Genomic DNA, 18,862 nt, shown 5'->3' with positions numbered 1-18,862 from the left:
TACACAGAGCACCTTTAAGACGCACCAACCAATGCAGCAGTGAGGATAATGGCATGGGATAAGTGGCATGGGCAAATATTGCTCATCCCGCACAGCAAGATGCATTATGGGCCGTATACAATTATGAAGTTTGGAAGTATTGTTCCGGCAGGTAGGCTATTTTGTTAATTGAATTTGTGGAAGGTAACAGGTATTTAAATAGTAAACACTTTACCTGACGCAGACGTCATCCGCATGGCATGACATTGTCATAATAGTGTCAAAACAACAACATGACACAGTCAAGGACGAGTCACAAACAAGATCTTATTGCCATAAACGTTTTAAGGTCATGAAAAGTTGACATTGTTTGGGTTGTCTTTACCATAACCAAATGGCACAAGATATGTCATGACATGACAGTCATGACATAGACATAATGTTTAGGACATGTGCATGATTGTGTTACGACACTGTTATGACACTACTATGTACAGTAATAGACTGGAAATTCTTTGGCAGCACGAAATTATGTGAAATGGGCGGGACCTTCTGTTGATAGTTGACGGAAGGCGTGTCTGACAGAATAGGGCTTGTCATGTGACATTCATTCACACGGTCTGATTGGATGGCGGATCTGCTGCAACTGTCAAAGTTTGAAATTCTGAACATTTGGCGGAGGCAACGGAACCAACGGTCCCCACAATGAATTTCTGCATTCGCCCATTTAAGTCAGTGGGATCCGTTGACAGACAGCCAGTACTAGTGTAAATGCAGGGTAGGCTCCACTCAAGACTCCTGGGACATGAGTGAATGACATGTAAACTGCAGACTGGTTAGTTAATTACAGGGCTCCACTGCGGAGTAATTGCAGGTGCCTTGCTGATTGATTGTTCAGTTAAAAAAACAGGTCTCACAAATACACCCAGTGCTGTTCACTTCTGTTTCTCTTCATGGGTCATTACATGACAGTGACACACTCACGTCTGAGTGGAAGCCAACAGTAGGCTAGGCTGTTTACTGTAAGTGTTAACTTGGAATATGGACAACGAGCAATTGTTGAGAGGAAAATGTGTTGTTTTAGCTGACAAAATCATCCAATGTGTATTCTTAAATAACAACGTGAGTGACCATCTCTGAAGTCTGAAAAGCTACCCTTTGCCATTTTCCAGTGACGTTTTCTGCCATCAGGTAGCCTACTAAACAAACAACTGCACTTGAGTGGCTGACACAACGTAAACTGTGGAGCTTTTAAAAGTTAACCCTAGAAAAAAAATGGATGGATCATTTTGTGCTAATTTTATGTGGAGGCTTGTAGCAACAGGGTGGTGTAACCTACAGTCAGTATGATAAGGTGGTGTAACCTCGCCAGGCCATGCCCTCCTAGTGATGCAACACCTTAGGGTGGAGTAACCAGCAGTCTGTATTGGGTGGGGTAACCTGCAGTTTGTATGGTAGATTTAGTATAGGGTGGTGTAGCCTGCAGTCTGTATGATAGGGTGGTGTAGCCTGCAGTGTGTATACAGTGGTGTAACCTGCAGTCTGTATTGGGTGGTGTAACCTGCAATCTGTATGTATATTATTGGGTGGTGTATCCTGCAATGTGCATGATTGGGTGTAACATGCAGTGTGTATGATAGGGTGGTGTAACCTGCAGTCTGTATAGGGTGGTGTAACCTGCAGTGTGGGTGGTGTAATCTGCAGTGTGTATGTATAGGGTGGTGTAACCTGCAGTGTGTATGTATAGGGTGGTGTAACCTGCAGTGGGTATAGGGTGGTGTAACCTGCAGTCTGGGTGGTGTAGCCTGCAGTCTGTAATAGGGTGGTGTAACCTGCAGTATGTATGGTCGCTTCAGTATAGGGTGGTGTAGCCTGCGGTGTGTATAAGATGTTGTAACCTGCAGTGTGTATGATAGAGTGGTGTAACCTGCAGTCTGTGTGGTCGTTCCAGTATAGGGTGGTGTAACCAGCAGTCTGTGTGGCCGCTTCAGTATAGGGTGGTGTAGCCTGCAGTCTGTAGTAATAGGGTGGTGTAACCTGCAGTCTGTAGTAATAGGGTGGTGTAACCTGCAGTGTGTATGTATAGGGTGGTGTAACCTGCAGTGTGTATGTATAGGGTGGTGTAACCTGCAGTGTGTATGTATAGGGTGGTGTAACCTGCAGTGTGTATGTATAGGGTGGTGTAACCTGCAATGTGTATGTATAGGGTGGTGTAACCTGCAATGTGTATTGTAGCCTATAGGGTGGTGTGTAACCTGCAGTCTGTTTGGCCGATTCAGTGTGCTGGCGCGAGGAGTGCTGTCTTCCTTCTGTAGTCCAACACCAACTGGCAGCCTGCCAAGACTCATCCGCTCCTCCACCCGCTTGTTTTCAGGCCAACCCGTCTCTTTTTAGGTCCACACACACACACACACACACACACACACACACACACACACACACACACACACACACACACACACACACACACACACACACACACACACACACACACACACACACACACACACACACTATTTGGATGACTGTGCATTTACTGCACGCCTGAGCAGCTCCATGTCCTTGTTTCCTTTTTCTTTTTTACTACATAGCTGAGTACAGTATGCCAGGCCTTTACATAAAGAAATCTTTTGGAAACCACTTTCACAATGTATTATTCATTTTCTCAATGCCTGCATGTTCTCATTTGCAGTAACTGCGTCCATGTCTTTTTTTTGACGTTGATAATCAAATTGTAATAAATTACAATGTATGTTATTGTCAGACCTGTCACGCTAATCCACCTTGCTATCTGGTTTGAACAGCCTACATTTTGCTATGACACAGAGCATTCCCATTTGCTACTGAGCTGTGAAACTCTCCCTAGCAAATGACGGGGTATATATGCACATGGAATAAGAGGGATGCTGTTCTCTACTGTACCTTTCAGTCTCACCTGCACTATAATTATATACAATGAAAGTGTCAACTGACTGTGCTAAGTGACTGTGGCTTTCTGATCCCATGTTACATCACAGCTTATATATTATATGAAAATGTTTTGTTCCTCAGTAAAGACTAAGCACTGCCATTTTGAAGTGTTACTGCATCGTGCTGTAATTTCATCATGTAGACATTATAGAGGCTTTTTATGCCTTTATTGTGACAGGACAGTTACAGAGGGACAAGAAATGAGCGGGGAGAGAGAGACGGGGTGAGATAAGGTTCGGCAAATGACCCGGGCTCGGAATCGAACACGGGTTGCCGATGTAGTAACCCAGTGCCCTACCATTAGGCCACGACAGGGCCTTCAGAGCAGTTTTTAATAAAGTGCAAGAAGTGACTTGGACACAAAAACACTGCAAAGTACGAAATAAGGGCAATCATACATAGCGACATAGCCCCTGGCCAATATGCCTGGCCAATGCATGTGGTGTGATGTAGTGTCTGTGTGTGTTTGTGAAAGTATGTACAGTATGTACTGTATGGCTTGGAGTATGTGTGGTGGCCCTTGAAGATGGCTGATATTCACTGCTGGTGGGCAGAGTAGACAGGCAGGCAGGCAGGCAGGCAGACAGACAAACAGACAAACAGACAGGCAGGCAGGCAGGCAGGCAGGCAGGGCAGGCAGACAGGCAGGTTGGCAGACAGGCAGGCAGGTTGGCAGACAGGCAGACAAGCATATTGCAATACTTGTCCCAGTTCCCTCTGCGGGGTGGTGGACAGGTGGGCAGGTAACAAGGAATGGCTCACACTGGAGTGGGTCCTACATACACTTTGCTGACATGTGGTGTGCACAAACAAGAAATCAATGAACTTGTTTGATGTAAGCGTAACAGACAGTGGTGGTACTGCTACTAACGGATGCAGGACTGTAACATCATCCACATTGTCTCGGAGATGCCAGGGTAAAAATCTGGGTATTGTGCACAGTAGGGCAACCACACTTAACTTAGTCAACCTTAATGAGTGGAACTATTTTGGAAGAGCTGTATGCTTTCATATTTCTCCTGGTGCTGCTGTGTACTTTAATGTCGTTGCCGCCCCAAGGTCAAAAGATGTAGTATCTGGTGTTTCAGTTATTGACATCTTCAAGCACCATAAAGATGTCTCAAGTTCAGGTGCCTGTTCCTGTCACCAGTCCAAACAACACATTGGTATTCAGTGTGGGTCTTCCATACTTCCAGATATGTCTTCAGTGCTTTTCATCAGTTGGGAAGCCTTCCGGACAACACTTTCCCAGTGCTACATCTGCGACAAGAATGAGCCTTAACTCCTGCTATTTGCAGGTGATTCGCATATGGGTAAATTGACATGGCTTTCAGCCCGGGAAAGGAAAGAGAAAGGGATTGAAGAACCGCATCCTTGGAGAGGAGAGATATCAGCAAAGAACTCCATCAGAGGTGGTTGTGCTCTGGGCTGTAACCTGAAAACAATGTAAGATGCCTGCAACACAAGATGACAGATTTAGTTGTTTCTATCTTAGTAACTAACTCAGTCACCGATTATTCCCTTTCACTAATTTGTGTTATTGTTTTCTGTAAGATTCAATAGTGATAAATAGCTACAAATGTACGTACCTCTCAGTCAGGTATCTGCAGTGTAAATCTCAGCCATACCCATACTCCAGAATCGAACACCAGCACTCTAAAGCATTGAATTGATCTCCGCTTTTTCAAGCTGTTGTTGTGAGCATGCCTTGGTGTAGAGCAGTCTGCTTAAAGATTTAACCTAATCACTAAAATCCTTCCTCCTACTGATGCGATCGAAGTGTCAAGGAGTTCTGGGATAAGGTCAGTTTACTTGGTCGATGGCACACAGACAAATACAGGACTCTAGCAGGTTTGTTTGATGTTGTTTGATGGGGAAAAAAACACCAAATGTGGAAGGAAAACACTTACTGTACAGTAATCAGTGGTTGAATAAGAAGACTTTTTCAATCAGTATCCTGCCAGCAATCCTTGTGTGTTTTGCAGTTAACCAAACACATTTCACCTTTGCATCTAAAGTCAAGTTATTTGAAAAGTGTGTGTGTTGTAGCAGCTGGCAGTAGTGTTTTGTCCTAATGTGTATTTGATTACAGGACGGCAAATACACAGCACCCTGGGTAGGCATCAATATTCTAAGGCAGCGATAAACCCATACAAAATGTAGGCAGACAGCTTTCAGTTTAGAGTGAAGGTTTTAACCCCCCCGCAGGGCTCCGCTACCCCGCCTGCACGGCTATATCCAGCTCTGCATTTCCATCCTGCCTCTCCTCTGTCTCCTGTCTCCGCAGCTCCTTCTCCATCACAGGGGTAAACATAGATGAAGAACAGAGCCAAGTATGCAAAGCAGGCAAGATCCCCGTGCCTTGAGAAGCATTACTCAAGATTCCTCAGGACACCAGCCAGGCAGTAGGCAGAATGACACACACACACACACACATACACACACACACACACACACACACACACACACACACACACACACACACACACACACACACACACACACACACACACACCTCCCCATATGATGGAGGTATCTGTATTAAATGCAATCTTGGGGGGGGGGGGGGGGGTAGCAAGGATTTAAGAGCATGGGTTTCATGAGAGGTGAGGCTTGGGCTGGGGTAGAGATAGGGCCCGGGCACTTTTGGCTTAAAGGGGCCCCTCATAAATACTGGCGCAGAACTGATTCACCAGTGGGCCCTGCACCCTCGTGGGTCCCTATTTTCAGAAATGTAAAAATGTATATATTTTTTTACATTTCTGAAAATAGGGACCCACGACGGTGAGGGGCCCACTGGGAAATGCCCACTGTGCCAGATGGCCAGTCCAGCCCAGGGTGAGGGGGCATTGCTTCTCGATCCCCCTCCTGCATCGTATCTGCACTGCACTGCACTGCGCTGCTCAGCTTGACTCTGTCGCCCCTGCCTTACCTGCCATGCTTATCCACGACCCCTCTGTGCGCCCTACCCCTCACCTCTGGTAACAGCTAAATTTATCAGGGCTGTAGCGAAAAACTCTGGGTCGCTCGGGACAAAAAAGGACCAGACTCGAGTCGTCCGTTGGCTCTCTGGCTTGCTCTCTCTCTCTCTCTCGCTCTGCTCCCTCCCTGTCTGGCTCCTCAATCGTCCTGGATGCCACAGCCATCCATCTTCTCAGCCTCATCCGATGTCAGCCGAGGAAGCTCCTATGAGTGTGAGAAATATCTCTTCTGTGCTCTGCATACCAACTACCTCCACAGGCCGACCGCCCTTTTATATTTATTTCCATCCACCATTGTGTACGGGTGTTGTACTCAGAGGTGGAAAGAGTACAGAAAATGTGTACTCAAGTAAAAGTATCTTTACTCTGCTTAAATCCTACTCAAGTAAAAGTAAAAGTACCTATCTAAAAATCTACTCAAGTAAAAGTAAAAAGTACTTCACTTAAAATGTAATTTGAGTAAAAAGTACTTAGTTACTTTTAATTAGCTTTCCTCTTGAGAATGTCATGTTTATTTTTCTTGAATATCGTCCTCCATAACCTCTATCTCTTGCTTGGCACCAGCCATCATCCAATACATTGATACAAGATAGTAAAATAGTGGAAATGCTGTGTGCCATCCTGCACAATCTTTCATTTCTGGCAGATTGTGGTATTGTTTTGCATGACATTTTGTTTCTCTGTCATTTTTTTTACTCAATACTCAGGCCAGGTCCCAATGTATTTAAGTAAAGTACTTGGATCAAAATGTACTCAAGTACAAGTAAAAGTATTAATTTAAAAATGTACTTAAAAAGTACAAAGTATTCATAAAAGCTACTCAAGTACAATATTGAGTAAAAGTAATAAGTTACTTTTCCACCCCTGGTTGTACTACAGTACCACAGAATCTGTTGTACACTGCCCAGTTCAGTATTCAACCATTCAGATGGTCCATATTTTCTATAGACACACCATTTGTATGTCTGTGTACTCTGTATTTTCCGTGCCTAAATGAAGGCCAAATATAAAAAGCAGAAGTAGGTCATTTTGAATGACAAACACTTCAGCAGTTATAAACAGGACTGCATTGTACAGTATGAGCATCCTCTAATTGCTTTTCTGCAGCGCCTATCTTTGTGAACTTATTACCATTTGCAACAATGGTTTAATAACTGCCGCCAACCCGGCCTTCTCTCTCTCTCTCTCTCTCTCTCTCTCTCTCTCTCTCTCTCTCTCTCTCCCTCTGTCTCTCTCTCTCTATCCTTTCTCTCCAATTTCTTTGTCCTCACTCTCTCACTCTCTCTCTCTCTCTCTCTCTCTCTCTCTCTCTCTCTCTCTCTCTCTCTCTCCTTTCTCTGTTGCACACACACTCTCTCTCTCTCTCTCTCTCTCTCTCCTTTCTCTGTTGCACACACACACACACACACACACACACACACACACACACACACACACACACACACACACACACACACACACACACACACACACACACACACACACACACACACACACACACACGTACACACAGTGAAATGTGATGTGCAGTAGGATTTCATTTTCTTCCGCAGGATGGATCAGTGGCGTATAACTGCTCACAGTGGTATAATTCAATGTGTCAAGTAAACTAATTCTGAGCCAGGGAATTGTTTGGTGGTGATGGAGTTGTGTTGTTTTGTGGCTGAGAGAGATTTGACTGCTGAATGTAGGACAGCCATTTCAGGCCGACCAGGCAGCTCGCCCAGAGGGGAGGGTACACTACACACACAAACAGACACACACACAGACAGACAAACAGACGGACAGATATATAGACAAGACAGAATGGAGGAGGAGGCGAGAGAGAAAAGACAGAGGGAGGGAGGGAGGGAGGGATCGGTAGAGGGAGGGAGAGAGAGAGTTTACCTGTGAGAAATGAAGAAATGAAATCCTCAGATGGTGATGAAACCTTTGCTGTTTGGGTTCCTTTCAAGTGAGATGGAGAAATGGGTCTGAGGTTTTCTCATGATGTCTGTTTTTTCTGTTCTCTTTGCTCATGCTCTGGCTGACCAGACACAGTCCACTCCCATGTAATAATGTCCCCTGGCGAAAACTATGGGTTTCGGCCACATTCGGTGGTGTACACCATACACACTCAGACAGACAGACAGACAGACAGATAGACAGACAAACATACACACACACACGCACGCACACGCGCACGCACACACGCACACACACACACACACACACACACACACACACACACACACACACACACACACACACACACACACACACACACACACACACACACACACACACACACACACACACGCACACACACACACACACACACACCATTCTCTGTCCAGCCAAGATTTAACTTATTGGTTTCATGCCTCGGGCAACATGTAATAAGCATACCATTCATATAAACAGTTTTGTGATTTACGCTTCAATGTTGCAGGAATAGATGCCACAAAGGTCTCTCTAACCCACACACGGGACAAGCACTGATTGGCAGGGCAGACTGAGGTCATCAAGTAAACAAAGCAGGCTCAGGGTTGCCAAAACACCACAACACCCCATGAAGGTCAGAATTTGGGTAAACATTAGCTTGGGGAGAGGAGAGCCAAGGAATATGCGAGACATTTTTAAAGTGCAATTTTGTTAGAAAATGAGGTAGAATACAAATTATGTTTATCAAATACATGTACGTAAACCAGTGCCGGAACAATTGCACACAGGGCCCCAGGGCAAAACACTGATAACTCAGACAACTTGTCATGGTCATAATAGGGCCCCCACCAACAATACAGGAGGGCCCTGGGCCCAGGGGCAAATGCCCTGCTTGCCCCCCTACAGCTCCGCCCCAGCACGTAACTGATATACTGTACGTATAGTGCATAATATTTCCTAGATCTACCTGCTTTTAAAGGTACCTGCTCTTGTTGCCATTTTGGATGATGAATGAAAAGTTTTAAATGATCTATTGTGAAAATAATGTAAAATAATGTTTATTATGATTACACCATAACTTGTCTTTATCAAATAACTCATAGAGAGGAAGGAGAGTAGTGTTATTGCACAGTGTCTCAGATCTACCTGCTTTTACAAGGTACATGCTGGCCCGGATTAAGGTGGGTCAGGGCCCCGGGGCAAGGAGATTGCAAGCCCCCCCCCCTCCCCCCCCGAGCCCATACCAACACAACACCCCCCCCCCCCCCCCCCCTTTGATAGCCGTCCCCCGTAATATCCCGTGCCATCCCCCGTGGCCCAGGGGCCCTCTAATTGCCATCCTCCGTGGCCTAGGGGCCCTCTGGTTGCTGTACGACATGGCCCAGGGGCCCTCTGGTTCCTATGTCCTGTGGCCAAGGGCCCTCTGACTGCTGTCACTCCCCCCAGCCCATTTCAGTTAACCCTTATAGACTAAAGAAGTACAACTAAAGAAGATCCTAGAATAGAGGGCTCTATCGCAATCAGCATCAACATCGGTATCTGGATTGTTGTTGGGCCCCCCCTGGGCCCCCTGGATCCATGGGCCCCGGGGCGCCAGCCCCACTCGCCCGGTCGGTAATACGGCTGGTAGAGTAGAGTAGAGTAGAGTAGAGTAGAGTAGAGTAGAGTAGAGTAGAGAAATTAAGGTGTCTGACAGCTTACATAGATACATACAAGACACAGACAAAGACCTAATAAAAGTTATTGCACATTGCAGTAAACATAGCAAAAATCTGAGTATAGCAAAATGCTTTACATCAACATTGTACATGGTAGTATTTGCAGCGATGTGGCGTATGGATGGTGAATGAATGCATTACCTACAGAACACTGTGTGTTCATACACCACAATATCACTAAAGCAATTAGAATAATAACATGGTTTCTAATAGGGGCAATCTCAGTGATGGAGGCAACAGTCATTCATAGATTGTTAGCCATTGTGAGGAGGATCACTGTAGAAAATCATAGCTTACGTGTAAATTGAGTACATTTGTGATATTTGTGCCGCGTTTCGGATATTAGCTTCAACCAGTGTAGTATATTTATGACCTCTATACTGTCCAACTCCTGCTGCCAGTCCCGCCTGCACTGTCTACATTTAATGTGCAATATGTATTGTTATCTAGTCCGAGGTGGACATCAATGATGCATATGAAAAGAGCTCATCATCACACTGCGCTCCACCGACTTTCAGTGGCTGAAAATTGGAATATAACAGCTAGGGAGCGGAGCTGTGAAAAAGAGCGAGCGCGCCGCACATATTGAAATATGAGCACCCCCCACTTCACTTCAGTGGTCTAATTTCTATCAGAGCCTCTGATGAGTGGCACGGGGTAATTTAGCTCGACAGCGCAGAAATAAATTGAGGAATATATCTGACAAAAATGCGATCAGGTGACATTTTAGATGACTGCGGTGAAATGTGCAATCTCATCGCCATGGGGACAGGTATAGAATGGGCACCAAACGGCTCACTATTACTTCTATTCAAGCCGTGTGACACTAATGCTTTGCAAAGTGCCAAGGATGGTCACTTTTCTAATAGCTCCACATACTTTAATACCCCTCTTTCCTTTTTATTTTCCACTGAATTCCTGTCAATTTCTTTCCATGTATGGGTCATCATACAGAGTTTTTGACATTTCAGAGGCATGGGAAAAGAGCAGTTTGCAGTCTTGTTGCCTATACGTCCTCTGTGGCCTCTCTTCCTCCCTCTCTCACTCTCATGGTTCTTATACTGTTCTTACTTGCTCGTTCTCTCCGTGGAGTCATGCAGTGCTGGTCTTGAGGCAATGACTGTGACCCCCACCGAGACCCCATCTCTCCACCGCTCCTCATGACATTTTGGACACTATAGCCACCAAAAGACCATCGCCACAAGGGCTGAGGCTGAACTTAAAACAGGGAACTACAAATGGATTGGCCAACTCATCATGTGATGGTGGTGAGACATACTGAGCTATGTATACGTACTGTATATGTAAAGCAACAAACCTAAGCATTTCCTGCATATTAACAGTATGTATAATTTGTGCATTTGTGCTACATTTTGGCCTGTCATTTTGTGCTCTGTGGTCCTCCTGTGTTGATAGCAGGGCTCCGAACCGGTTCAAGGAACGAAAACGAAAATTGAAAACCAACGGAATTAGACAAGGAACGGAAACGGAAACGAAATTGTATTTAACTGTTCCGGAGCAGAAACGTTTTTTTTTTTTTCATTCTCTATATATTTTTTTAAATAAAATTTCAAAAGCATATTCTATGTCAGGAGACTATTTATAGGCATAGGTTAGTAAATCTGTAGCCAGGCTATGGAATGGATAACTCATCTGAGTGTTTTTGGGTGTGTTATTATTTTTGGGCATAGCTACGTGTAAATCAAGGGAAATAATGAGTACGTCTATTCTAAGGTAAAGTCCACAAAAAATAGACTTAAAGGGACACTGTGTGAGATTTTTAGTTGTTTTTTCCAGAATTCATGCTGACCATTCACAAATGTTACCTTTTTCATGAATACTTACCACCAGCATCAAATTCTAAGTATTCATTATGACTGGAAAAATTGCATTTTTTATATATTAAAAGGGGGATCTTCTCCATGGTCCACCATTTTGAATTTCCAAAAATAGCCATTTTTAGCTGCAAAAATTACTGTACTTGGACCATACTAGAAAATATTAGTTTATTACTTAGTAAACTCTCATGTAAAGAGCAAATTTGGCAATAGGCAGCCCAGTTTCAATGAGCAGCATAGTTGCAGTGCCTTTTTTGACCATTTCCTGCACAGTGTCCCTTTAACACATTGAATACCGACGGTGCTCACAGAATTATGTCGTAGAATATACCAGCGTTCTAAGCCCTTTTTTGACGTTTTTTTTGCAGAGTCACAGAGTATTATGTGATACGGCCACTGAAACATGTTCAGGCTCATTTGAAAGTGGAGACTCTGCCCTCTTAGTAGGTGAAAACCGTGTGTCTCTACGAGCTTTTATTGCAGAGCAAACCCAAGCTAAACCGAAGTGGGTATCCATGGAATTCAGCTACAAACGGAGATATTGAGGTTTTTGTGAAGGGTGCGCTGCGAATGTCACGAGTTTGAAAGGGGACCAGTTGGTTTACTCACATGAATTTGGTGCAAGGTTAGCTCTGCATCCTGCTCGTCAGGACACACCTGCTCTGTCCCACTACGACATCGGCAATCAATGCCCTTCGAAATCCAAGTTTTTCACGCAGACTGAACACAAACTCTTTGCACTCACACAGAAGGTGATATTTGCTAAAAAAATAGGTTCTGATGACTCCCGAAAGTAATAGCCGAACCTTGACAACAAATCCCAATGATACTGTATGATGCTTAGATGAGTGTAGCCCATGCATCCGAGGATATGAGCTGTAGTAGCGATAGCCATCTATGCTAGCTTCTGGCTTTTCACATACAGGAAGACACAGGAAGTTCAACAAGGGGGGCGAATAATCAAATAAACAATTCTTATCTGGTTGGCGATCAAACTTCCAAATCGGAGCGCATTACTCCAATCACAGTTCGGGTGCCATTTGGATCCAAGGATCTGGTAAAGGTCTAGGTAGCAAGTCCAGAAAGTTCAAGATACTCCAGATACGATATGGTCTCTGTGTTTACCTATTGCGTGAAGTCAGACACTACACGTGCTATCGCGTGGGCACTGACCGTACTAGGGAAACAACAACATAGCACGATTCACGAAGACGGCAGCATCCCAGATAGCCATACCACAAGGTGAAGGGAGTTAGTGAAAGAGCATCATTGCAGGATCATTTAGTGATGAAATCAAATGCAGAGCCATACGTAGCATCAATGCAGGCAACGTGATCATTAGAAGCCTACAGTACAGATAGTCTACACACGGTAGGCGACATGAGTTGGCATCGAGACATCTTGGTAAGATACATTAAAATGTGCAAATCATGACAAAAACTTTTGACTGCAAATTTTGTCATTTATGTCCATCACAGAGCTCCCAAAACCACGTATATTGTGCATTGAAGGGTGTAGATTCGAAATATGACATTTAAACGCAAAAACGTATTTTTATGTTTTGGTATACAACGCATGGGCGAAAAAGGTATTATTACGTCGTCGGTACTCAATGTGTTAATAGGCCCGTTAAACACTGCCGGAACGTTAAGAACGAATGTTATTTTTCGTTCCGAACCGGTTCAGGAACGATATTTTAGTGGCGGAACGATTGCAAGAACGAAAACGTTAAACTGAAACTTGCCTGAACCGTTCAGAAGGGAACGTTTGAAAAATAATTTTGTTTTCAAGCCCTGGGCCTCGTTTCCCGATAACGATGGTTCTTAGCCTTACGTGTGTCGTTAACCAGTGATCCTACGAATGTTCTTAGATTTCCTACGACTGTTTCCCAAAGACACTCGTACATGAACGCGCGTGCACAGCCTCTAAGATCATTCGTAGCGTCGCTCTTAAGGATCGCTGTCCACATATGTGGTGCTGAAGTGTACTCGGAGTGAACTGCGCCGTCATCTGCTGCTAAACCATTTACAAAATGTAAGGCGTGTGTCAGTATCAAAAGTTGTTTTCTATAAGGGTGGGACTACATTTGTAGCAGTTTGCAACTATCGACAGGAGTTATTGTTGGCAAATGAAATAAAATGCACACACACAATGAAATCATGCAAAACTGCCAACTGACGGCAATAATGAGCTACGCCGTTAAGACCCAGATAAAGCGCGTGCACTTGGCTACTGCAGCAGCTTAATATTTAAGAAGACAAGTAGGCTAGGCCTAGTTGGAGTTCCAAATTGGGATGCGCAAAGTTACAACCTCAAGGCGTTCAAGGCTTGACAACTGTCGGGAGCACGTCAGCATGCTGTTATGAAAAACAATGTCCATCAAAATTGACACATCCCCTCGCTGCCTTTTTGTTATTGCTTAGCCTACTAGAGTCGGAATAGGTAGAGGAGCTTGGCACATGTGGTGAGCGGTGCGCAAAGTACCGCACGCTCAAGACTTTCACAACTGTGAGGACATTTTTGCACGGCAGTCTGCTGTTATTAAAACTAAACATCTACACGAATCCCCATCGCTGCCTTTTTATCATTTTTATCATTTTTGTCATAGCTTACCCTTCGCCTACAACTATCATGTATTTTCGGCGTCGCCTTCCCTTTCTTAGGCTACTTGAAAATGAAAGAGGGTGCAACAACTCGCTGACCATTTTTCTTCAAAAAATATAAAATAAATAAAGTTTCGGAAGTGGCCCTCCGACATCAACACTTGTCTCTGGTTGCCGAAGAAGCCCCTTATTCATTTTGCCTTGTTCTTGTTCATGAAGCACCCACACAAATTATGATTGATCAGTTTAATTATGCCCAGGTTTATCAAACACAGTCGAACTATTTTACTACCTGTAAAATATTTCCAAACACATTGCTTTTATTTTATAGGCCTACACATCCACAATTAATGTTACCTTCTTATTTTCGTTGCAGTGTCAACTGTGCTGCCATGATATTTAGGCTACACTCCCGTCTTAAAACATCAACTTGAAGCGCAAGTTTCCTCTTTTCCTATGGGTGTCTCCACTGTGCCATGCCTCTCGCGTCTTAAAACAGCAATCTTATGCGCAGGTTTCTTCTTTTCCCTTCATATCCTGTGGGTGTCTCCACTGTGCCATGCCGCTACGATCAATCTTAGAGCGTTAAGACTACTCTAGACCACTCGTGGATTGCTCTTAGAGTTACGTGTCAACCTGCGATGGTTCTTTGCTAAGTTGGCTTTGGGAAACGCTCCGTGAGCTCTACGATGGTGTTACGTGTGAGCTTAAGTAGCACGTAGCGTTAAGTAGTACTTAAGGCCCTTTCGGAAACGAGGCCCTGGTTGATAGTGATAATGGTTGTTGTTTTCAACTCAAGTTTACATCGGATCAGACTGTGATCTGTTGGCTTAAAGTAGTATTTCAGGAACTATAGGTCTACTCCAATATGCAACATAAGTGGATGTGATGGATGTGTGTTCTGCTGGGAGACATAATGACATGATTATATATCTCTATAATATAGTAATACCAGCCATGAAATTGATGCTGTTGTATGCAAATAATGACTATTCTCCAATTTCAACCCCAATTTCCTCATTAGATATAAGCTGTCATTTTTAAATGATGATAAGTCATTGAAGGTTACCTTGCTGCACAAACACCTTGATTAATTAATCTCACTCAATGAATGGATGTAGTCCCTCGGGATGCTCTGCACTGCCTCAAGATCACGATCGCGAGCGACAGTTAATTACATGTTTTTTGTGCACGCCACAAAATGAGACCAAGAGAGAGAGAGAGAGCTGTTGAATGGCCCTGATAGTGCATGGTCATTAGACTCCTGCCTGAATATTCCTCTGATTACATGAGGACAACGTATTGTTGGTACATTGCCATCCACAACGCTCATTTAAAAAAAGGGTGATGACAGACCGACTCCTATTGTAAATAATACCGTGGAGGAGAATGTTTTGAAAGCACTATACACATCACACCTTATTGTGTGTTTTCCTGAATATTGCTCTGATTACATGACGACAACTTATTGTTGGTACATTGCCATCCACAACGCTCATTTAAAAAAAGGGTGATGACAGACCAACTGCTATTGTAAATAATACTGTGGAGGAGAATGTTTTGAAAGCACTATACACATCACACCACCTTATTTTAACACTCACACCACCTTATTGTAGTACTACACACATCACACCACCTTAGTGTATGTTTTCCTGAATGTATTGAAAGCATCACACCATCACATCACATCCCACCACCTTATTGTAGCTCTCTACACATCACACCACCTTATTGTAGCACTGTACACATAACACCACCTTATTGTAGCACTGTACACATAACACCACCTTATTGTATGTTTTCCTGAAAGTTTTGAAAGCACTAAAAACATCACACCACCTGATTGTGTGTTTTTCTGAATGTTTTGAAAGCACTATGCACATCACACCACCTTATGATGTATTTTCCTGAATGTTTTGAAAGCACTAAACCCATCCCACCACCGTATTGTGTGTTTTCCTGAGTAAGCCTGTCAGACATGTATGTTGTATGTCACAGCCAGGTATGCCAATCGCAGAGGATCTCCGGCTAACTGGATTCGTCACATTTGGGTTAAATTAGGTCACCAGATGAGAATGGCACATGTGCGACAGTGCGACACACACATGGAGGACAGGGCTGGACTTGAGGGAAAATGGGGCCTGGGCACTTTTGGCTTAAAGGGGCCCCTCCTAATTAGCGGCACAGAACTGACTCATCGGTGGGCCCTGCACCATCGTGGGCCCTTATCTTCAGAAAGGTTTTTTTTTTTTTTTTTTTAAACCATTACATTTCTGATAATAGGGGCCCACGAGGGTGCAGAGCCCACCGGGAAATGCCCGCTATGCCAGATGACCAGTCCAGCCCTGGTGGAGGCTCCTGCTGGTTTGTTGTGCGCAGCGATACTCTCATGAGTATGTCTGGCACATTATGATGTGTGTCCATGCCAAAACATTTTAATTTTCCACACACACACACACACATGACCTGAATGCATTCCCTCAGTGCTGCCAAGGCGTGCCTGAATACATTTGGTCACCCAGGTGATTTCAGGTATGGATGAAATCTGTCAGGAGATCAATTTATGTTTGTTTGTTTGTTTGTTTGTTTATTTATCTCAAACGTTGATCAGACCCAGCAGTCGTTTTAATTGGGGGAGGCATCAGGACATATCCATCATCAGCATCAGCAATATTCTGTCTGCATATATTCTGTTTTCTTGTCTGGACCCTGCAGGGAGCTGCCTACAGTTTTAAGAATATGCAGAGGCGGACTTTCCATCAGGCAAACCTAGGCAATTGCCTTGGGCCCCAACCAAATCTGTCCTCCATAGGGGTCCCAACTGTCACACTAGTCATGGTTAACACACAAAAAACAAGCTTGATCTTAATTTTATGACTTGTATAAAATAGTTGAAGATATATATGAGACAATACACTAAAATAGCATCAAAACGCTGAGGTCTATATAATGACTTTTGAGGGACCCCTGTTTATATTTCGCCTAGGGCCCCAAAATGGCTAGATGCGCCCCTGAGAATATGCCCACCATTTTGAGACCTACGGCCCATTTGTTTTTCAGACAGCTCTTGGAGAAATGAATCCAGGAAGCAATTTGAGTATTACGCTTTGGTTGTTTTCAATAAGACCCGAGTGGCCTGCAATTTTGCACTATACCCACAGAACTGCGGCATGGGCTCTTTTCCCTCTTTTTGCCTTTGACTCTCAATTGTTTTGGGGAAACATTTAGCATTCTGTGTGATGTTAAATTCGGCGAGCACAGGTGCAGGGTATACATATAGCACGACGCTCGTGGTCTGAAATGAAGCATCCGCGCTTTCGCTTTCGCTTTCGCTGCCTTTCTCTGTCTGCTGTCCTCATCATGACATTCATCTTCAAAGTACTTCAAAGTCCTTCGACGTGCCCGAGGGACGGAGACTGATAGCAGGATGACCCATATTTTCCTCTCTCCCTCCCTCCCATCTTCATTCACTTTGCTCTTGCGCTTATTTATTCATTCATCAGGGGCAGGCCATTGCATCTCTCCTTTTCCACATCCATCATCCTCGTCGCTATGTGCCATACCAATGCAATGCTTTATTTTTTAAGCTGCCCATTGCAGGGTGGAGACCCATACAGGCTTGCGACATGAGACCTGTTTAAGGTGTCGTCTAGTTGACCTTTGCACTACTGCTGACAAATTGCGGTGCTGATCAAAGCACAATGGCAATTTGTAGTCAGGAGATCACTTTGTATTTCTCTTTTTACAAAGCCATTGACACCCAGGGCTCCCGCAGTAAGCAATGCAGAAGTCATGTGTCATCATCATGAAATGACTTGCTTTGCACTATAATGTTCACACATTAGCACACAATGAGATAACCAGGTAAGTGATGAGCCTAATGATATGTATTTAGTGTATGTGCAAGTGCCAAGGTTTTATTTTGAAACACCTGTAGCTGTATGTTGGACTAATGTCACAGATTTTAAAACCATTTTGACTATAAGGCGTTGTGTTGCTATACTGAGCTATTCGGTGTTGTGCTAGCAAAAAAAAAAATTCTCTCAGCCTTTCAAATGAAGGAGGCCATTCTATAAACCAGAGACAACATCTGAAGAAAACCATAATTTAATTATGTCATCATGAATTAACATGCAAAAGAAAATGAAAGCCCCACAATCCATTTTATTTCTCACAGGTTTTTTTAGTATTCTTTTTAGCATTCTGAAAACATTCAATGCACATTTTCCACTCATACTACTTTATTCTAATTTCTATATGTTACCACCAAATGCTGTTGGAAACAATAGAAAATTATTGTATAATGTATGATGTTTTGTATACCCAACTGAAATAGTAGCTGTCGTAAAAACGTTAAAAAAAGAAGCAAAAAGGGAGCCTTACATAAGGGGTCTGCCTGCCACATGTCATCTTCACACTACAAGCTTTGTCAGTAAGTGGTTGCCCTTCTAAGAATGCTGTTTAACTTTTTTCCAAGAATCTGGACACCATAGACAACAACAAGGCCATTATAGCAAAGTTGGACTGTCATGTAATATCCTGTGACATCTTTGCTATCTCAGGCTAGTAATGTAGCTTCACTGCCGGAGGACTACAATATGAGGGAAACTGCTTGTCTTAAAAATGAATAAGTTCTACACATCCCAGCATCTCTGCTTCAACAGGATATGGATTATTTCTGAATTTCATTAGTTTTTTGTTTGCTTGTTTGTTTGGTGTGTTTGTTTGTTTTCCATAAATAGTTAATAAATACTTTCCATAAATAGTCAATTTGTGATTAAACTGTTGATGAAACTACAGTGTCTCAGATGTAAAAACAATGTTGGGTATATACTACCGTATATGGG

Source organism: Engraulis encrasicolus, chromosome 4 (genome assembly GCF_034702125.1).
Source record: "Engraulis encrasicolus isolate BLACKSEA-1 chromosome 4, IST_EnEncr_1.0, whole genome shotgun sequence".
Classification (NCBI taxonomy): Eukaryota; Metazoa; Chordata; class Actinopteri; order Clupeiformes; family Engraulidae; genus Engraulis; species Engraulis encrasicolus.
The sequence above is the reverse complement of the archived record's forward strand: the minus strand, read 5'-3'. Positions refer to the sequence as shown.